The sequence below is a fragment of the Carcharhinus amblyrhynchos genome, chromosome 8 (genome assembly GCF_965287045.1).
Source record: "Carcharhinus amblyrhynchos chromosome 8, sCarAmb.v2.hapA, whole genome shotgun sequence".
Lineage (NCBI taxonomy): Eukaryota > Metazoa > Chordata > Chondrichthyes > Carcharhiniformes > Carcharhinidae > Carcharhinus > Carcharhinus amblyrhynchos.
The window spans coordinates 68,558,458-68,581,817 of record NC_137331.1 but is presented as its reverse complement, the minus strand read 5'-3'; positions in this window follow the sequence as shown (position 1 = coordinate 68,581,817).

Sequence of the window (23,360 nt, the reverse complement as noted above, 5' to 3'; positions counted from 1 at the left end):
ATCCCCCAAACTGCTTTTAAATCTCATGATCTTGTAGAGATCATGAGATCAAGCCTCTCATGATCTTGTAGACTTCTTTCAGGTCTCCCCTCAACCTCCGTCGCTCCAGTGAGAATGAACCAAGTTTCTCCAACCTCTCCTCATAGCTAATGCCCTCCATACCACGCAACATCCTGGTAAGTCTTTTCTGTACTCTCTCCAAAGCCTCCACATCCTTCTGGTAGTGTGGCGACCAGAATTGAACACTATATTCCAAGCACAGCCTAACTAAGGTTCTATAAAGCTGCAACTTGTCAATTTTTAAATTCAATACCCTGGCTGATGAAGGCAAGCATACCAAATGCCTTCTTGATTACCTTCTCCACCTGCATTGCCACTTTCAGTGATCTGTGTACCTGTACACCCAGTTCCCTCTGCCTATCAATACTCTTGAGGATTCTGCCATTTACTGTATATTTCCTGTCTGTATTAGACCTTCCAAAATGCATTACCTCACATTTGTCCAGATTAAACTCCATCTGCCATCTCTCCGCCCAAGTCTCCAGCTGATCTATATCCTGCTGTATTCTTTGATGGTCCTCGTTGCTATCCGCAAATCCACCAATCTTTGTGTTGTCCGCAAACTTACTAATCAATCCAGTTACATTTTCCTCCAAATCATTTATATATATTACAAACAGCAAAGGTCCTAGCACCGATCCCTGAAGAATACCACTTGTCACAGCCATCCATTCAGAAACGCACCCTTCCACTGCTACCCTGTCTCTTTTAACGGAGCCAGTTTTGTATCCACCTTGCCAGCTCACCTCTGATCCCATGCGACTTCACCTTCTGCACCAGTCTGCCGTGAGGGATCTTGTCAAAGATCTTACTGAAATCCACGTAGACAATATCCACTGCCCTACCCTCTTCAATTATTTTTGTCACTTCTTCCAAAAACTCGGTCAGATTCGTGAGACACGACCTCCCCTTCACAAAACAATGTTGCCTCTCTCCAATATGTCTACTTATTTCCAAGTGGGAATAAATCCTGTCTAGAAGAATTCTCTCCAATAATTTCCCTACCACTGATGTAAGGCTCACCGGCCTGTAATTACTTGGATTATTCTTGCTACTCTTCTTAAGCGAAGGAACAACATGTGCTATTCTCCAATCCTCTGGGACCTCCCCTATAGACAGTGAGGATACAAAGATTTCTCGCAAGGCTCCGGCAATTTCCTTCCTTGCCTCTCATAGTATTCTGGGGTAAATCCCATCAGGCCCTGAAGACTTGTCTACCTGAATGTTTCTCAGGAATCCCAATACCTTTTTGATCTCATCATGTCTCAAACTATTTATGCATCCTTTCCCAGACTCATCATCCACCAAATCCTTCTCTTTGATGAATACTGACACAAAGTGCTCATTCAGTACTTCTCCCATTTCCTCTGGCTCCACACGTAGATTCCTTCCCTTGTCCTCGAGTGGGCCAGCCCTCTTCCTGGCTGCCCTCTTACTTTTTATATATGTATAAAAAGCCTTGGGATTTTCATTAATCCTGCTGGCCAATGCTTTTTCATGACCCCTTTTAGCCCATCTTACTCCTTGCTTAAGTTTATTTCTACTTTCGTTGTATTCCACACTTGCTTCATGTGTTACCAGCCTCCTAGCTTTGACAAATGCTTCCTTTTTCTCTTTGACTAGGCTCACAATATCTCTCATTATTCAAAGTTCCCAAAACTTGCCATATTTATCCTTCATCCTCACAGGAATGTATCGATCTTGAATCCCTATCTACTTACACTTGAAAGCCTCCCACATGCCAGATGTTGATTTGCCCTCAACATCTGCCTCCAATTTACATTCTTCAGTTCCTGCCTAATATTGTTGTAATTAGCCTTACTCCAATTTAGCACCTTAACTTGAGGACTACACTTATCTTTATCCATCAGTGCCTTAAAGCTTACTGAATTGTGGTCAGTGCTCCCCTACTGAAACATCGACAGGGCTTATTCCCAATACCAGGACCAGAATGGCCCCTTCCCTAGTTGGACTATCTACATACTGTTTCATGAAGTCCTCCTGGATGCTCCTTACAAACTCTGCCCTATCCATCCACCTAGTACTAAGTGAGTCCCAGTCAATATAGGGGAAATTAAAATCTCCCATCACAACAAGATTACTTTTATACCTTGCAAACATCTGCCTACATATCTGTTCCTCAATCTCCTGCTGGCAGTTGGTGGCCTATAGTAAACCACCAACATTTTGACTACACCTTTCCTATTGCTGAGCTGTACCCATATTGCCTCGCTGTATGAGCCCTCCAAGTTGTCTTCCCAGAATACAGCTGTGATATTCTCCTTAATCAGCGGTACAGCTCCCCCACCCCTTTTACATCCCCCTCTATCCTGCCTGAAACATCTATTTCCTGGAATGTTAAGTTGCCAATCCTGTCCTTCCCTTAACCAAGTCCCTGTAATGGCAACAACATCCTAGTTCCTAGTACTAATCCAAGCTCTAATTTTATCTGCCTTACCAGTTACACTTCTCGCATTGAAACAAACGCACTTCAGTCCACCAGACCCTCTCTGATCAGCAATCAATTAAGACTCAGCACATGAGAATAGTTATTCATAGGTATAAAGCTTGAAAATATCAGAGGTGTGTGCATGCATGTGTGCATGCATGGGTGGATGTGTGTATGCATGCGTGCGTGCAATCCTTTCCTTTGGATCTCTGAGTGGATGAACTAAGCTACACACCTTTCTGGAATGCAGTAGATCAGTGAAACTTTTCCTGCACTAAATACATGAGCATTGATAGTTCCCTGTTGTGCTCATTACAGTACAATTTGAATCCAGGCCTTCTTGGTTATTGGAGGTGCATTAATTGATTTGATTTGATTTATTATTGTCACATGTATTAACATACAGTGAAAAGTATTTTTTCTTGCACACTATACAGACAAAACATACCATTCATAGAGAAGGAAATAAGAGAGTGCAGGATGTAGTTACAGTCATAGCTAGGGTGTAAAGAAAGATCAACTTAATGCAAGGTAAGTCCATTCAAAAGTCTGACAGCAGCAGGAAAGAAGCTGTCCTTGAGTCGGTTGGTATGTGACTTGAGATTTTTGTATCCTTTTCCTGACAGAAAAAGGTGGAAGAGAGAATGTCTGAGGTGTGCAGCATCCTTAATTATGCTGGCTGCTTTGCTGAGGCAGTGGGAATTGTAGACAGAGTTAACGGATGGGAGACTGGTTTGCATGATAGATTGGGCTTCATTCACGACCCTTGTAATTCCTTGCGGCCTTGGGCAGAGCAGGAGCCCATACCAAGCTGTGATACAACCAGAAAGAATGCTTTCTATGGTGCATCTGTAAAAGTTGGTGAGAGTCGTAGCGGACATGCCAAATTTCCTTAGTCTTCTGAGAAAGTAGAGGCATTGGTGGGCTTTCTTAACTACAGTGTCACAATGGGGGGACCAGGACAGGTTGTTGGTGATCTGGACACCTAAAAACCTGAAGCTCTTGACCCTTTCCACTTCATCTCTATTGATGTAGACAGGTGCATGTTCTCCTTTATACTTCCTGGAGTCGATGACAATCTCCTTTGTCTTGTTGACATTGAGGGAGAGATAGGTTATTGTTGCTGCACCAGTTCCCCAGATTCTCTATCCCATTCCTGTACACTGTCTCTTCATTGTTTGAAATCCAACCCACTACAGTAGAATCATCAGCAAACTTGAAAATTGAATTGGAGGGGAATTTGGCTGCACAGTCATAGGTGTAAAAGGAGTATAGTAGGGGGCTGAGAACACAGCCTGTGGGGCACCAGTGTTGAGGATGATTGGGGAGGAGAAGCTATCCTTACTGATTGTGGTCTGTGAGTTCAGGATCCAGTCACAGAGGGAGGTGTCAAGGTCCAGGCCATGGAGTTTGAAGATGAGTTTCATGGGAGTAATAGTGTTGAAGACTGAGCTGCCATCAATAAATAGGAGTCTGACATGGGTATCCTTGTTATCTAGGTGTTCCAGGGTTGAGTGCAGGGTCAGGGAAATGGTGTCTGCTGTGGACCTGTTGTGGCGGTAGGCAAACTGTAGTGGATCCAGGTAGTCTGGGAGGCAGGAATTGATTTGTGCCATGTCTAACCTTTCGAAGCACTTCATAATGATGGATGTCAGAGCCACTGGCTGAGAGTCATTAAGACACACTGCTTGGTTTTTCTTAGGTACTGGGATGATGGTCATCTTCTTGAAGCAGACAGGGACTTCATGTAATAATTATGCCAGCTAGCAAGATACAGGACTGCTTTCCCCGTCTGGATTTCTTCCATCAAACAAGCCACTGGATCTATCCCTTCCCCACATCTCCTCTGTTTGACATTCCATCAATAAAAATGTTTGGCAAAAAGAGTGATGAGTCATTCAGATTTCAATGCTGTCATTTGCTTTTGTGTGCTTACACACAGTAACCATTTTCACTGTATTATCAGTGATTACTGACTGGTGAAGTTTGGTGGAGAGAATGGCTCTGAGCAAATGCTCAGTGACATATTCATTGCAGCTTTGATTGTAGGTAGCATGCCGTGCTAAACAAGCACTGGTAGCATTACTGGTTTACTCCTGGTTAATAATACTGTTATGCCATGAAGTATGCAGAAATGAGGCACCTGGTCAGGAGTCAACTGTGTGGTTGCATCCTGACAGATGGGTGGCAAGAAAGCAAGTGAATAGGATAATAAGTTGTTCATCATGCTTCTATTCTTAGTCATGGCAGCTAATTGCATAATATCTGTACAAGGTAGTTGTAGCAAGGCAATACCACCACCATGACTGTGTCTAGAAAATCCCCTCCATGCTTTTAGTGCTTCAGTATAGTACGCTGAATATGCATCAATAGACAATGAGAGACCATCCATTCCAGGGTCGGCTAAAGTTGGTCAATATTTACAGCTTTGACCCTTGATAAGTGAACGACATTGTGCCCAAGACACAGGGTCTTTATCATGGATGACCAACCTCTCAAATGGGCCTATCTAACATTCCGCTTTTATCTGCGGAACCCACACTGGGTCGTCCAAGCCACACTGAGCCCATCTTCGACCATCCACTACTTTCGGGGACACCCACCCTGAATCCAAAGTTATCCCAACCATTGACTTAAAAACCGGAAGATGGGGCAGCAATTTTTAGATTCAGGGTCAGGGAGATGGGAATTTTCCCCATGAGCACAGAATCTAGGCACAGGCTCACTTGCCAACGATATTGCGATTTTTTTTTGCCATTTTTGTAATCATTGCATTTTAAATTACCTTTCATAACCAAGGTATATTCTTGCAACCGTATTAAAAATTCATGAGATTACACTTTCTGCAGATGACATGGCTGTTTGCAGAGTGGAAACAAGGTAATCACATACATTAACTGTCCAACTGATTGTGCACAATTTATCCACTGCAAATTTACTGCTGATGCTAAGGTAATGTATCCAATGGGATATTAGATCTAATAGTTAAAACTAAATAGCCTTGCATCTAGAAATGTCCTATTTGACCTCAGTGAATAGCTGACCAATTTGGTACTTGTGGTAACAGAAGTAATTTTGCTTGCAAAAATCAGCTCAGAGATAAATCATATTTCAGAGAGCATGAATATCATACCTTAATTAAAGGATTAGTTAAAAGAAAATTGAAATTCATTTTAAATAGTTCATCCAGGATCTCTTAACTCAGTGTTGAAAAATAGGTTATCATTTTAAAATTCAACTGTTAATCTTTACATATGTTTATTTATTATATTTAATATTAATAATATTAATGAACATTATTAAAATATAATAATTAAAATATGTATGTATTATACACATATATATGTATATGCACTCACACTCATATGTGATACCCTTGCTGCAGTTCTCTTTTCTATTTGTGTCATGTACATCCTCCCCACCACCAAACCTGAACTGGCTACCACCTTAATCTGACCCCTCCCACTCGCTTACCCCCTACCTGACCAACCCCCACCTTACTATCCCCCCCCTCAACTGCCTCTGTCTGACTACCCCCTATGCCTGAACGCCCACTCACAACTCTCCCACTTACCCCACACCCACTCAACCATCTCACCCACCCAGCCATTGGGAGCATTACAGACAGGAAAATTGCAGCAGGGACCCATATAATTTGTGCCTGGCACACATTTCTCTGGATTCTGATGGCAAGTGAGAAACTCCTGCCTGAAACAAACAGGAACATTTTAATGTTATGCAAATGATAACCTACTATTTCCTCCCACTTCATTTTACACCACTTATGGTGGCATTATGGCCAAGGGTTTCCTGCTTTTCTCAGGTCAAAATTGCTTGTGGTGCTTTTAGAATGTAATTATACACTTCTGCATCATTTATACTGCTTCATCAGGAAGTGAAGTTGGCGTTCAACTGCTACCCCTGCTGGTGAAGGGTGTAATTTTCTGCCATTTGAGACATTGAGGAAATGTAGAACATACTGTATGTTTGATACATCACCACAAGTTTTTAATTGTTTTTCCAGGTGATGGTAATAAATATATGGAGACAATTGTTCTTGCTACTCACCAGAGCTCCTTTGAAAACACTTTCCAACCTGATAACCTCCACCACGTAGAAGGACAAGGGGAACATTGGAACATCACCTTCTGCAACTTCCCCTTCAAGCCACACACCATTCCAACTTGGAGATATATCACCGTTCCTTCACTGTCGCTGGGTCAAAATCCTGGGACTCCCTCCCTAATGGCCCTGAAGGTCTACCTACACTACAGTGACAGCAGTGGTTCAAGAAGGTGGCTCACCCCACATTCTAAAGGGCAATTAGTGATGGGCAAAAAAAAGTGACCTCACTAGTGATGCCCACAGTCTGTGAATGAATAAAGGATAAAGAAACCAAAGAAGTTGCAGGCGAGTATTCAACCTTGCATGACCAGTCTGGTTGTGACCCAGGAGGCCCAAGGATTGATGGAAATTGTTCTTCCGGTTTCCCCAGGCCTGCCTCTGTGAGTGCCGCCAGCACTCGTCATTTCTCAATAGGCAGAGCAGAGACATTAATTATCGGTAATGTGACCATTTTACGATTGCAGCTGATGTTAATACTGGACAAGTCAGACCCCAGAGTGGAACCTGGCTTGATAGACTCTAAGTTTTTTCTAATATAAAAACTTGGAAGAAAGTTGCTGAAGTAATTCACAGGAGTCTGCTGAAAAGCTTTTAACTCAAAAAGATGATTTATTTATTAGATAAAAAAACAAACTGTATTACCACAGGCATGAAGGTTGGAAAGATCTCAAAACAAAGACAAGAAAGTGATTCAAGCTCACACTACTTCTTTTATCCCCAGCAATATATTTACAAACACCACAAATTCAGAAAGATAAAATAATTTACAATATCTAAAATTAAACTTAAGTGTGAGGTACATGTCCTCATACCAAGAAGACAGGAAAGAATATACCTATTTATATATTTATCTATATCATCCTGACTATTTCTTGAAATTATCATTTGAAAAATGCACTCTCATTACTTTGTCTGAGTGGTGTTCAACATGGAGGAGAACTGATTCATCAGCTGAGGGAGAATGGTATGTGGTAATTAGCAGGTTTCTTTGCCCATGTTTGACCTGGTCCCATTAGATTTCAGGGGGTCTGGAGAAGATACTGAGAATTGTTTATCACTATGCCTCCACTTCTTGTGGGCCTGTCCTGTTGGTGGGATAGGACAGCCCTAAGGATGATCGAGTCTGGGATTTTGAGGTATGTTTCTGCAAGTACAACTATGTCAGACAGTTGTTTGACTGGTGTGTGGGACAACTCTCCTTATTTTGGCACAAGGCCCAGATGTTAGCAAGGAGGAATTTACAGGTCAACAGGGCTGGGTTTGCCATTATTGCTTCTGAGTTCAGTGCCCGGATAATCCATCTAGTTTAATTTTTTCTTGCAGGCTTTAAAGCAATTTGATACAACTGAGTGGCTTGTGAAGCCATATAAGTGTCAACCACATTGCTGTGGGCTGTAGAGTCACATGTGGGCTAGAGCAGGTAAGGACAAAAGATTTCGGCAGACTAGCTTTCTAAGTCCAGATTCATTTACTGAATTCAATTTCCATTATTTGCTATGAGGGGATTTGAATCCATGGTCGCAGGGCATTTGGTGTCAGGATTACTGTTCCGGTGACATCACTACTATGCCACCTCCTCCCCATAATTTGGATGTGAAAACATGCTCAAGGGCTATGGTGATGAAAGTGAAATTTGAAATGAGACAGTAATTTGCAAGAAGAGCCAAATACATGTTTTCTCCAGGATTGGGTGGTGAGGGCAGATATAACGGAATTGGACATTACTGTCCTGCCCATGATGGGCGGGACAGGGCAGGACAGGACCATGTAAAGGTCAGTTGACTTCCAGTCATGTGTGGCCAGAAAGTCCAACTCTCTCTAAGGAGAGAAAACTGTTAACAATATCTGCCAAGGTGAATTACATCCAGTGTTCTGATTTCATATATGTACATTTCCTTTGTTAATTATGATTAGGTTGCCTGGAAACCTAACTTTTAAAGAACTGAGTACTTGAAAAGAGAACATTGAAAAGCAGTACAGTTTTGATGAGTTCTGTTGTTTGAACAAATAAAAAGACTCCCATTTAACTACCTACTTGATGATGATGTTTCAAATTATGTTTGACCAGTACCAAAAGTCTTGCAAATAGCTGAGGGTCAAGATTTCCAAGTAACTAGAATATTGGTTGGAAACCAAAAGGCTATATTTAGAATTTAGAAGCAGACTTTATGAAGGGGCATTAATCCATTACGTACTTTATTTGTTGGATTTGTGTTTGATAATTTTCTCAGTGTTTTATGCTAATTGTAAATACACGCATCAGTCGCTATAGTTTGTGAAAGTCCTTATCTCTACATAATATCTAGCAATCCGAAGTGGGTGTGATGAGTGGTCTAAGTGCCTTCATGAGAATTGACTCACATTATCCTATAACTACTTGTACAATAGTGTAACCAGTGGATGTAACAAATGCCTCCTTGTTATCTAAGCTAAATAATTTATATTTTTGGCATTCACCCATCACATAACTCTCCAATCTATCCAGAGGTAGATTGAGAAAACATTGAAAAATATGATACAAATTTGAAGATGTTGTTTCACAGCAATGAACATGTTAACAGTCAAATGATGAGATTTACTTAACTAAATCAGGTACAATTTATCTTTTTGCATTATTAAAGACACATCCAGGACACCAGAAAATGGGGCCATGAATTTTGCAATGAGACCACACTACTGCTGGCTGGGCACATGCTCCATCATTGATTGCTGTGCACTATTTTATGAGGGAAGGCAGGATCAGGCCATTGAGTTAGATGATCAGCCATGATCATAACGAATAGTGGAGCAGACTCGAAGAGATGAATGGCCTCCACTTGCTCCTCTTTCCTATACTTCTATGTTTAAGCCTATTACTTAGGTGAAATGTGTATCAAGATATACTCTGATTAATCTTAACTGCATTTGAGTATTTCTTATCTCTTAATCTCAGTGAAAACTCTTCCAGGTATCCCATGTTTCCTTTTTATTTATTTATTCATTCATAGATTGTGAGAGTTACTGGCATGCCAGAGTTTAGTGCGCATTTCTAATTGGCCTTGAGTAGGTTGTGGTGAAAGTGGATTCAGATTCTAAGTTGTTTGTGCAGGGAACTAGCATTGATGCAGTAGGCCAAATAACCTACTTTGCTGTAACCATTCTATCATTCTTTGATTCTGTGAGCTGTATTTTTGAAGTGTTGCAGCCTGTGTGGTATTGATATACCCACAGTGCTGTTTGATCAGGAGCTGCAGGCTCTTGACCCAGTGATCATAAAGGAACAGTGATAATTGTTCCAAGTATAAATGTTGATTGGAGCTTCAAATTAACTTTAATGACATAATAAGAAGATGCCTATCCTAAGCAGTTTTACGATCAAAACAAGTCCCAATTGTCCAATAGGGCAGTGAATAAATCAAGAGCTGCTAGTATATTCTTAATTCATTTTGGGTAGGTTATCTAGGCATCCATAATAGAGATAAATTATCTTATTCACTTTTCGTTTTGCTTTTCTGTTTTATACTAGTGTTCTTTACCTTCGGGGTGGGGATTAGTTAGGAAGCAGGAATGGAAGATTCCTGATGGACTGTGTGCTCACTTTTTTCATTTTGAACAGTCACGAGAAGGAAAGAATGTAATCATTATTGCTGAGTGCAGGAGTCTTGTGGTTATTCTCCCTTCCGACGGGTGTTATGGGCCAATCATGAAAGCATACCTTTTCGATTGCATTTTAGTGTTGTAATATAACATAATGGATTGATTTAAATCCTGGGCAAATGGCATGATGTCTTCAACCTGAGGCCCTGGCGCTTCTTTCGTTACTAGAGAGGGAGGGTGGGAGTGAGATGATGGTAAGGATTCTCTCAGCTTTGATGTAAGATTGAGCAAGAAATGTGAGGTATAATTGGGAGCATAATTTGGGAGAAGGAGTGTCAGTGTCAAAGAGCGCAATAAGTGGATTTAGGGATTGTAGGTTGAAAGCGAGAGTGGTTTGTCATGACAAAAGATTTATTTAAGGTGCGGGGGGAGCACTCCTGCAATGTAGAGCAGTTACATGTTTAATCTGGTCATTTCCATCTCCATTTCATTGTGAAGTTTCCCAAATCCTGGGTAACACAGCCAATCAGCATTAAGTTTAAAATCGTCACTAAGATTTTACAAAAACAGGAATCTAGTTTTTCCAGAGTGGCCTGTAGGAGTCCCTTTAAGAATGATTACTGAGCATGTGGTATCAATTTTTGTATTAAGTTGTTATGAGTTAGAATTCATTGCCTAAAAAATGATGGAGTGAGATTCAATAATAACTCCCAAAAGAGAATTGGATAAATATTAAAATGGAAAAGCTTGCAATGTTATGGGTAAGAACAGAGGAATGTTGCTAATTCGGCAGCTCTTTCAGAGATCTGGCACAGGCATCATGAGCCTCATAGCAACTTTCTTTCCTGTATGATTCTATAAGGGACAATAATGAAACAGGTGGTTATATTTACAGCAAAATAATGTGCATTTTAATCCAGGCGCATTGTCCTGTTACCACCAATAAGCCAACTTTCTCAGTCACAAGTGATGTGGAAATTCTAGTTGTCTCACTGAATTGAAGGAACAGCTAGCTGTCCATTGAGGTGGATGCTGATTGTGTTCAACTTTCACAAGTAGAATCATGAACTTAATTTGGCAATGGCTTGTATCACTGCCTACTTTGACAACAGCCAGGAATATTGAATTGGCAGCCTGCTGCTGTTTAATCCTCACAGGATTAAAAAAAATGTTTATTAGTCACAAGGCTTACATTAAAACTGCAATGAAGTTACTGTGAAAATCCCCTAGCCACCATATTCCGATACCTGTCAGGTACATGGAGGAAGAATTTAGCACGGTCAATACACCTAACCATCGTGTCTTTCGGACTGTGGAACGAAACTGGAGCATCTGGAGAAAACCCATGCAGACACAGAGAGAATGTGCAGACTCTGCAGATAGAGACCCAAGGCGGGAAACAAACCCAGGTCCCTAATGCTCCGAGGCAGCAACGCCAACCACTGTGCCACCATACAACCCCCGATGCAAGAGAAGGATGTGAAATGAAAGAAGTTGTAGGTTAGCTTTTGTATAAGGTAATCGATTCTGCCCAGGAGGGGCAAGGCCATGGATGGATTTGGAAACAACGTTGAGAAATTTAGGGTGGAAATTTTCCAAAAAATAACTAAGAGCACAATTCACCTGAATTGGCTCTAAATGCCCATGCCACAGAAAAAACAGAATGTTTTTCCCTGGCACTGGCAATGGCTGTCAGGTGGGATTCAGCCGCCTAACAGAAGCAAATTTATGCACCTCGGCTATCAGGATGGCCAGCCCCACTTTTCAGACGTAAGTGTGCGACTCTTAAAGGGTACTCCAATCTCCACATTCACACATTGGTCCCCCTACCCCCAAAAACGAAACGGCTGTAGAGAAGGGAATTCCCTGCCTAGTGAAAGTGAGTGAATTCTGTCAGCCAGAGGACTTGAAAAGGGTCTTTTCACATCTGCAGCCTCCTAGGCAGAGAAAGAGGAATCCCTTCTGCTGATGGAGTGCTGTGGTGATTTGAAAGCCAGCCAGCTGTCCAGGGGGCATAGATATTAAAGTGACAGGGAACTTCAAAGGTTTTAGAGGGCAGCAACAATATCTTACCTCAGGATGGTGCCTGAATTCACTTTTCTGAAACTGAACAACACCTTTCCCAGGACTAGGAGAGGCTGTCCGGCCACAAGACCCCCATCCCAGGGAAGAGGGCTGAGGTCAACCCCTTGTCCCCAGCCCCAGCCCACCCAATCCCCAGCTCTAGCAGTGGCAGAGGGGGACATGGGCACTGGACCTACTGTCTTTACCAACCCCCCTTGGGATCCAACATGCTAGGTCCATATAGGTCATGACCAACACCAAAGCCTGCCTGGCGCAGTTCCCGCTGGGGAGGCGGGTGAATAGCAGGAGGCCACTGATTGTGACACCCAGCCCACTAATGAGATTATAGTGAGAAGTTTTACATAATTATTGGGTTCCCAGCCTTCTGTGGGTGGGAACCCGATTAGGTTAGCAGGGCAGGCTGGCTGAATCCCAAAGGCCATCACGTCCAGTGGAAATCCAGATTTAGGTCTGATGTCCCACTCAGTGGGTGATTGGGATTCCCGCCAGTGGCAAACGGGACTGTTGAATCCTTCTAATTGTCATGTCAGGTGAGAAAACTAGTGTGATTCGTGCCAGCATATCCAGCATAGATCAGATGTGACTTTCCCGAACTCACTAATTTTTTGGGAGAAGGATGAGTTCTGCACTGGTTCTGAGAGGAATAGGGCCTGAACACACTGGCAAGCCTGCCTTCACAGAGATTGGATGCTGATCTCAAAATGAAATTGTGGACCCCCCCCTTCCCTCCCCTTATAGATACCAGGACCTCTCTTATTGAAGGCATGTTCCTCTCCTCTCCCTGCCACCAATATAGATCATCGGCCTAGTCTCCCCCGTGGCCTGAATATAGATCACCAGCATTGGGGCATTGGGACTCTCCCAATGGGTCTTCCTTCATACCCTCCCTTTATGCATCCCCCCTCAGGCAATCCTTCATGTTCCAACCTCCTCATGCCCCCCCTTCATGTGCTGTCTTAATGCCAAGGGACACTGCTCAGCCATGTCCCTGACCAGCCAGGGACTTCAATAGTCTCTGATCCTCCGGTGCAGCCATCATGCCTACTCTCCAATAGTGTTCTTTGTTGGGTTTCTGTGGTGTCAGAGAATCCTGGGAGCGTGGAGAATCCGGCATGAATCTGAATGTATTAATTTGGTGGATGGGAATCGGATTACGTCCAGATGCAGGATCATAGAATCCCAAAGGGGATTCTCACCAGCACTAATCCCCTCCCTTGCAATTCTTTGACCCTGCCTGTCCCAATGTGTATGCTGGGCACAATGTGGCTGGAAAATCACCCCCTTAGAATTAAGACATTGCTTATCTGGCTACTAGTGTAGATCAACAAGCACAGAGTGAGGGACGACACAAAGACTTGTTGAAAGTGATATAAAATCTGCAGCATTTTGGATGTTTTCAAGTTAATGGAGGGTAGAGTATTGGAGGCTGGCTACGGCCCAGGAGCACATTGCTATCATCAAGTCTAAAAATAACAAAAGCATGTATAATGATTTCTGCCACAGACTAGCCGAGGCAGGGCAGAATCAAGTAAAAGTACAGAGGTGGAAATAAGCAGTCTTAGAGGTGGTGTGGATATCCGTCAGATGTTAATCCCAGGATGAACCCTAAAATGATTGAAAGGGCCTTGGGGCAAAGTTGCATTTAGAGGCTTATCCGGTGCTGAGATTAGATTACACAAGGAAAAACATGTCTAATGGGAGATGTAAGGCTGTCCCTCTGCTCCCCTGGCACTGCTCTGAGCTTCAGGTAAGCTTAGAACAATAAGCTTCAGAAGGCCTCACCCATCTTCCTGAGGACATTTCATCAGGTAAGTGGTAATGGATTTGGGTGCATGTGGGGAGGTAAATTCCCTAAATGTGACATTGAGTCGGGATTCCAACATATTCCACTGCCCCCCAACTTTCACCTGGCTTGTAGACTAGTGGTCTTACAGCATTGGGCAAGTTATGTATTAAAACATAAATAGTAGATATAATTTAAACCAAGGATTCTGGATTTAACAGACAGCAGATCTATTTTCATAGCTGTGTGAAACTTGCCCTGAGCATATACACAGCAGGAACTGCTTCTTTCAATGAAACTAACAGCCTTTGATCTGTGAAAATGAAGAGCTCCACTCATGGGCAGGTAAGAGATTGCCACTGACAGCACTCCTTCTCAGGCAATTCTTTCATTGTTTGGCAGGTGACTGCCAATTTCTTGGAAGTCACTTCACCTATCTTTCACTCACCTGATCTACACTTCCCTGCTGCCAGCCTTCACCACTGCCTGGGAACAGCTCTGACAATTCTACCTTGCAACTCTGATGAGGAACAAGAGGGGCAGCAACAACAAAACCAATAGCACTGGGAGCAACATGAGCAGCATCACCAGTGACAGTAGCCAGCCTCTCCTCAGCCACTCCACAGAACAGAGGGGATGGCCATAGTTCAAAAGAGGTGTGACTCCCAACACAGGGTCAATAGGCAGAGGGCGAGTTTTCTCAACATGTCTGAACACTTGTATCCCTGGAGGCTCAGGCTATCAGGCAGATCATGTTGACATCTGCAGCCTCCTGGAACAAGACTCCCATCCCAGTGGAATGGGTGAACATACATTGGCAGTGGCTGACAAAGTACCTGTTACTGAAGGATATCTCCCACTGGTCTCTGCCTCTCGCCAAATTGTGTGTACACTCTACCATTGATATCAGTTCCAGACTATTTTAACTCCCTGTTCTTGTTTAAAATCAACCGGCCAACATCCTGTCTGGAACAAAATAAAAGTAAAATCCTGTGGATGCTGATCTGAATTAGAAACACAAAATGCTGAATAAACTCAGCAGGTCTGACAGCATCTATGGAGAGAGAAACAGAGTTAATGGGTGAATTTTCCTGTTCTGCTTCCACAGGAATGGCAACAGGCTGGACATGGAGCATGCAATTGTCTGTTGACCTTCAGTGGGATTTTCCAGTCTTGGAGTGAGCGTGGCCATAAAATCCTGTCCCATGTTTCAATTCCGTGTGAGTCTTCTGCAGAGATGAAGTGAGGTAGAAATGAGATGAATTATATAGTTGGACCAGGGGAGTGAAGGAGATAAAGTAGAATAGAAGGCCAGGGCTAGGTGTGAGCTAAGGAGAGGTTGACAAAGATGTCGTGACAAAAGGAGTGTTAATGGTAGTGGTAAAGTTGCTGAGAGTGGCATTAAGGTAAGATAGCAGAGTGTGATATTAGACTAACAAAGTTCAATGCTCAGTGAAAACAATTGCAATGAACAAGTGACACATTGCTCTTTGTAGGATAGGGGAGGGGATTTGAAACGAGATAAACAAAACTATAAAGGATCAAGATGGAGGCGAAAGTTCACAGTCTAAAGTTATTGAACTCAATGTTGAGTCCACAGGGGTGTAACATGTCTGATCAAAAGGGTGCTGTTCCTCCAGTTTGTGTTTTATTTCACTGGAGTGCTGCTGTAGACCAAGGATGAATGTACGGACATGACAGCAAGAAGATGAGTTGAAATAGCAAGTGACAGGAAGGTTGGAGTCATGCTTGCGGACTGAGCAAAGGTGTTCTGCAAAATGGTCACCCAGTCAGTGTTTAGCTTTCCCTGTGTAAAGGAGGCTGCATTGGGAGCAGTGAATACAGTAGAGCAAATTGAAAGTGGGTTTCCAGACAGAGGATAACAGGACAGTGACATTGTGAATGTAAAACAGCTAAGGTTGAAAGTTACAGCATAGCAGTTTGACTCTGACAGTAAAAGCTTTAAAAAGTGAAATCTTGTGCATCAAGTTGAGGTCATTTGGAAAGTTTGGTTCTTTCACACTATTGGCCTCCAAGGGGATCATAAATGTTGCATTATGTTTTGGAAGCTTTGGTCAGTAATAACTATTATTATTAGCCAGGCTTTTCCTCTGTTTGGCTCCAAGTGGAGGTCCAACCTGAAGGTAGGGACAGCTATTAATGTTCAAGCCCAAGGTTGTAATTTTACTACAAATCCCAACACTTTTGTGAAAAATTAGCACCACATATGAACATGGTTGTTGACAGGCCACATCTGAAGGAGTATTTTGAAAATATTAAGTTTCAATGTTTTTAGGAAATGTAGGATAAATTGGATGTACAAATTAGTCTAATCTTTTGTTGCGTAAGGCTACACTAAAAGACTGGGCTGCAGGACTCTTGAAGTGCTAAATTTAAGCTGGAGATAATAAAATGCAAATGATCCAGTCATGCATCATTTCATCTAGTTTTTTTTAGAAGAAGATCACTGCCAAATTCAAATGTGTATCTTATTTTTCTCACTACAGTATAACTGACATAATGGGTGGAATTTTCCCATCCCGCCCACTATAATTCCCGTGGTGGGCGGGACACAGATCATGCGAAGGTCCGTTGACGTCAGGCGGAAATTTCCAGTCTTGGGGCAATTGTGGCTGGAAAATCCCACTCCAAGAGTGAAATTCATCCTGATACACAGAATAACTTGTTCCTTCATCTGTGAAACTCTCCGTACATACTTCAAACTTTCAGCAAGTGCTGTAGCCTCTGAGATCCTGTTTGTCTAGTACCCAGTATCTAAACTGGTGTATACATTGGAGCACAACATATAAACAGTCTCTGACACAATCACACTCACCTTGTTTGATTTCCTATTCAATGACCTCTCCACCAGGATATAGATCCATCCTGTATGCAAATTAAGCACATTAATATCATGGGCAGCTGCTGATCCATGTAAATACACATGACATAAGGCAACTTATACAGAAACTGCTGCCCCAACAAAAAGATGAATGACAATATTTACTCTTATTCAAGTTCTTTCAGGGAAATGTTGATCTTGATCAAACGTGTGAAGCGTAAAATCAGGTTCTTTCGAATCCCCTTAGCAGACAATGGAGAGCTCTTTGTTTCAAAACAACATGTAGCTTATGTTTAAAAGTTCTAATCGGTTTAGGCTTATGAAGATCTTAGGATTTAGAAACTGCTACACGTAAAATGCCCAGAAATTCATTTTTTAGTTAAAATACCCAAGTTTTCAGGCAACAGTTTGAATTGGGCAAGCGAAGACACTTGAAAAACCTGTACGATTGCATATCACAAGTATATTCACCAGGCACAGAAAATATATCCGTAACTTTTAATTTTTTTTCAATCAACAAAGCTTCAACTCATGGCCAGCCATTTTTCTGGCATAAAATCTTCATTAACTTCTAAATTTTAAGCTGTGATCTGCTGCACCCATATTGTGCCAAAAATGCAGCAAGCACCATCATAAGACAACTTTTAATCAAGCGCGTGCTTCCTTGGACCAGGAGTTAGGATCATTACATTTGTAATTCAGGGTACCACACAGGACCCAGAATTTAAACTTGAAGAACAACTGGAAGAAAGATTCTCTTCCTCAATCTACTGCATCTTGAGCTCCCCATCCCAGTGTTTTTCAAACTTTCCTCCCAGTGTCCCTCGTGAACCAAGTCATGTGGGATGTGTAATGAAATACAATCTTTGGACTAACATTATATTAAATGTCAGGCTGTCAATTTCAGATCCATTTTCCAATTTATTCGGGCCATATTCTGGCATAAAGGAAATTGGTGTCAGTATTTTGCAAACTCCTCTTGTCAACATATATATTCAAAATAACGGTCTGAAATCAGACTATACACTCATCTACTGTGCATCAGCCAGCCATAGAAAATTGCCTGCTATTTATTTGTGACAGATTTCTTATTTAAGATGCACCCTTTGGAATGCAGAGTTCATCTGATCAACAAGCTGCTTTTAAGTGGAAACTTAACAGGGCAATCGCTGGTTATCTCTATCTGTTAGCATCCTACCAATAAACGTCCCTGGTAGGTGGGATATGTCACATCAATAACTCCACGTTTCAGCATCCATTGAAGTGTGTGGTTAATGTGTCCACTATCCTTTCTCACACACAGCCGCATTTTAAAAAAATGAAGTGTCTCAATGGTTTTCTTGTTTTTCAAATGTCATCTCATTTTAAAATTGATTTAACAGCAAACTATTTTAATCAATAGGGGAAAAATAACGAGTTGGATTGTGAGATAATAACTATACGTATCAAACTTTGAAGTTAAAGCCTGCCTTCAGGTTGGGAAATTTGTAAAATTTGAAACTCAGGCAGAATCTACTGACCAGGCAAGCTGCAGTACCATTGCTGCAATCTAAACGGGATTTACTGTACCTTCAGAAACACACACTTTCATAATTCTTACCTTTTCCTTTCATAAAGTGCATTCAATGTGAATTGTATCAGGCAATATTAAGTTTTTCTTCCACATCAGAAGTCCTCATTGTCATAACGTCTTCTATAAAATGTGCGCTATTTACATTCTATAAAGTTCTAAGTATCTATTGACGACTACATTATATTACAAAAAAACTCTCATTCCTAAAAATCCACTTACATTCATTCAGTTAAAGATAGGCGCAGATCAAAAAAAATCTATGATGTGCAAAATCCCTTATATCAAGTATTAGAATTCATAGTCCCTCTTTAAAAAGCGCATAATCATTTGTAGTTGTCAATCAAGTTGAAATTGTAGGCACCTTATTGTGATGATGGACAGTTGTGAAATCAATTTCTCAGCACTGATCCAGCAATGAAAACCTTCAGGCTTATGTCAACAGATAGAGTGAAATATAAACACTTTTTTTAAACACTCCAGGCATTTGTTTTCAAAGATTTAAAAGGCATGACTTTTAAATGCCTCGGCAACTTGACAGGTCCCCACGACAAGTGATTTTGACAGGTCCTCTTGACACGTTTAACAATTCCTCTAGATGCAATTGACAGATCCTTTAGGCAGGTACATCTGCCAGTTTTAACATATACTATTTTGGACACAATGCTGGAGGTCTGAGGCAGGCTTTCCAGCAAGCTCACGCTTGCAGCTGGAATCTTCCTACATCCTTCTGGGGTTGCCCAATTCAATTTCTAATCCAGCCCAAAGCCCCTCCCACAACATCTAGACTGAAAATGTGATGTCCAAGTCGTTATTCCTTAAGCTAAAGTTCAGGGGAGTTTATTTCGGTGCACTTGATCCAGGAACACAATCTGTGTCAAAGTCTGCCAGGAGCTGCAAAACACCTGAGGGGCCAAGAGTTGTACAGATTCTATGGGTGCAGAGTGAGGGAGTGCCGTCAGTGTCTGTTCAAAGCTTGGATAAGGTGAAAAGAGGCTATGAGAAACAAGCAGTGTTCCTGATTTTTAAATCACTAAGCACAAATAAGATCTATTCATGGGCATTCCAGTAAAGGATTCTGGGTTGCTGGGATGCTGACCGGATTTGGGGACCCACAGCAATTTCCATTCCCTAAACAACCTCTATTTAATCCACTACTCCAGCTGAGATCAGCCAACTTCACACGGAGAAAGGGGCTAAACTCTGAATCTGGTTGATAGACATGGTTTATTTTATAGTAAAATTGATAAATGACATTCACAGAAAACCTCACTTCTATATTTCAATTTACCATGAATTCCATATATAGCTCATTATACTTGCAAATACTGGTGACACGGTGGTGGGCAAGAGAGCCAGATTAGTTTTAGTTTCATGTTAGGAATTGTTAATTTCCTCTTCCTCTTCGACATAAATGTGCCAACACATGAAGGGATTGATGAAACAATACTCTGGGTTTTTTATTTGAAGATAAGATTAGTTACTGATAATGTTCACTTGGGAGACCATGAGTCACAAGTCTAAATTCAATCACTGCTGCTTACCAACTGACTGTAAATCATAGGAGTAATACATCATATCATGTTGAGGTACATAATAATTGATAGTAATTTAAGACATGCTCCCTTAAAGGTGCATGTCATCATATCAGAACAGGAATGTCAGAAAAGGCAGTGAGAATGAAATAGGAAATTCAATCCCACATTCATCAGTAAAGCCACAATGTGAAAACGTACTTCAATATTTCTGTCAAATTAATAATGGCAAAGTAGTTCCTTATCCGAGGTTATTGAAAGTTAATTGTTTTAGGAACTGTAATTGCTATACATTGATTTTCGACTGGTTGATTTTTCAATACAAAGTCACAAACCTTGAAAGACAAGATGATCATAAGAAATAGGAACAGGAGTAGGCCATTCAGCCCTTCTCCACCATTTAAAAAGATCATGGCTGATCTCACACTACTTCCTTGCCTTTTCTCCATAACCTTTAATTGCCCGACTAATTAAAAACCTATTAATCTCAGCTTTGAAAATATTCAAGGACTCGGTCTTCACAGCTTTGCAGCATAAAGAATTCCAAAGATTCACTGTTCTTTGAGAGAAAAAAAAACCTTCCTCAAATCCACCTTAAATGAGGACCCATTTATCTTGTGTCTATGCCCTGTGGCCCTACACACTCCCATGAGTGGAAACATTCTCCCAACATTTACCTTGCCTAACTCTCTAAGAATCATATATGTTTCAATTATATCATCTCTCTTCCTTCTTAACTCCAAGGAGTACAGATCCAACCTGTTTAATCTTACCTCTTATGGCAGTCCCTCCATGCCCTGGATCATCCTAGTAACTCTCCTCTGTACTTCCCTCAGTAATAATACATTCTTCCTTAAATAAGGGAACCAAAACTGTACACAAATTCTAAATGTGGCCTTGCTGGTACTTTGTATAGTTGCAGCAATACCTATTTACTTCCTTACTCCAGCTCTTTTGAAATAAATGGCAGCATTCCATTTGTCTTCCTTATTATCCAAACACCAGTGTGTCAGCTTTCTGGGTTTCATGAACAAGGACGCCCTGCCCTGCTACACCCCAAAGTCCATTTGTGCTACAGCTTTTTGCTGTCTCTCTCCATTTAAATAATAATTTGCCTTCTCACTCCTTCTTCCAAGTGAACAATCTCACACTTTCCCAAATTGAATTCCATTTGTCAATTTTCTGCCCACTTTCTTAACCTATCAATATTTCTTTATAAATCATTTATATCCTCCACGCAATCTGCCTTCCCTCCTGTCTTTATCTCATCCACAAATCTGTTCCTCTCTCCAAATCATTGTTAGATATTGTGAAGAACTGCAGTCCCAGCACTGATCCCTGTGCCCTCCAACCTGAGAAAGACCCCTCTATCATTACTCACTGCTTCTTATTCATTAGCCAATGGTCTATCCATGCCAGAGCTCCTATTATGAGCTCCGATCTTTTGGGCAGTAGCCTTATGAGTTGCACCTCATCAAATGCTTTCTTCCCCTTTTTGAACAGGGGTATCACACTGAAAGTTTTTACCCATCCTTTGGCATAATTCTAGAATCTAAGAATTTTTGAAAATATGACGACTAATTCATCCACAATCTCCAAAGCTACCTCCTTTAAAATCCTGCGTGCAAACCATCAGGTCCAAGGGTCTTGTCAGCCTTTAATGCCATTAGTTTACCTAAACCTCTGGTGATGGTGATTGTATTTAATTCCTCCCCTGTACTTTTTCTTATTTCTGGGATGCTTGTAGTATTCTATACAGTAAAGATTGATGCAAAATATATATTTAATTTCTCTGTCATTTCCTTGTTCCCCATAATTACTTTCCTGGTTTCACTCTCTAAGGAGCCAATGCTTTCTTTTTCTTCTCCCTTTCTTTTAATGTATTGAGAAAAGCTCTTACCTGTTTTTATGCTTCTTGCTAGCTTACTCTCATAATTTATTTTCTCCTTCTTGACATTATGAATAAGAGAAAGTTATCAACCTCTTCAGCTCACCTTGTCATTTAGGTTCCCATTTTTTGAATCCGGATTGTTTACATTTCCTTCCTGTCTTGACATCCAATTCACATTCCTTTACGTCTCCCTGAGTCAAGAATTTGCCAATTTTCTTTGAAAAATTCAGCAGTGTCAGCATTTTCTGTGGAGCAGTATATGGCACAAGAAGATTAAGTGCAAAAATATGAGCTTGCTAATTACATTTAACTACTATTAACTTGTGTTCCAGTTCACTGATGCTCTACAGCAGAAAGAATTCTTCTATAATCAACTTCGTTAACGGATTTGAGCTGATGAATTATAACTGACAACACAGCTATTTAATTTACTTTCCTCATTCTGTACTTGACTATTAAATAAACAACTTGGGTTTTTTTGAATGGGGAAAATATCAGGATTTTTAATGGGCAATAAATCCAAGTCAACATGAATTTATGGTTGGATAAATTAATTATTTAATAATTGAGTAAAGATTAATGTGAGAATAATTTTAAGAGCCAATGTAAGCTTGAGTGATTCATTTTACTTACCAATAATTATAAATTTTGGACCATATTTGATTATTAACATCAGTAAACATGAATACAGTAATAGCTTCCTCTGGCTAGGTTTCCTACTTCAGTATCTATATGAGTCCATAGTTTGGGACTTCAACCATTGAATGTCACCAGATGCACTGCCACCTCCGTCATTCCTGTTAGGAAGCTGTATCTTTCTTGTGCCTATTTTCCTTACCTGCTGGGTATACGAGTCTCTATGTATGTTATTGACGCTCTGTACTCTGTCTTGTGGCAAGGGATACTTTTCTCTCCATATGTGTTCACATACTCTCCATCTGCTCATTTCTCCAATGTTTTGAAACTTAAGTACCTTATGCTTTTGGGATTTCTGTGTGCTTCATTTGCCCAGTCCCTAAAAAGACTTATGGTCGTCACTATGCTGCTTTCTGAACCCATTTGTATTTATGCCCCTGATGTGCAAAGTGGAGCAAAAGAAAAGAAAGTGACATTTGGTGGCCCATGTGATCAGTCAAAATTAGTCAGAAATTGCAAGCCATATGATTTGCATTGCACCAGTGTCACAAAGAGAACAAAATACTTGCCTGCCTTCTCTGCTGCTAGTGCATGTACAAGCAACTGACGATTGGGAACAAATGTGTTTTCATAATAAAGTGGCAAATTTGATTTTGATTTGATTTAATTTATTATTGTCACCTGTATTAATATACAGTGAAAAATATTGTTTCTTGCACACTATATAGACAAGACATACGGTTCATAAAGAAGGAAATGAGAGAGTGCAGAATGTAGTGTTACAGTCATAGCTAGGGTGTAGAGAAAG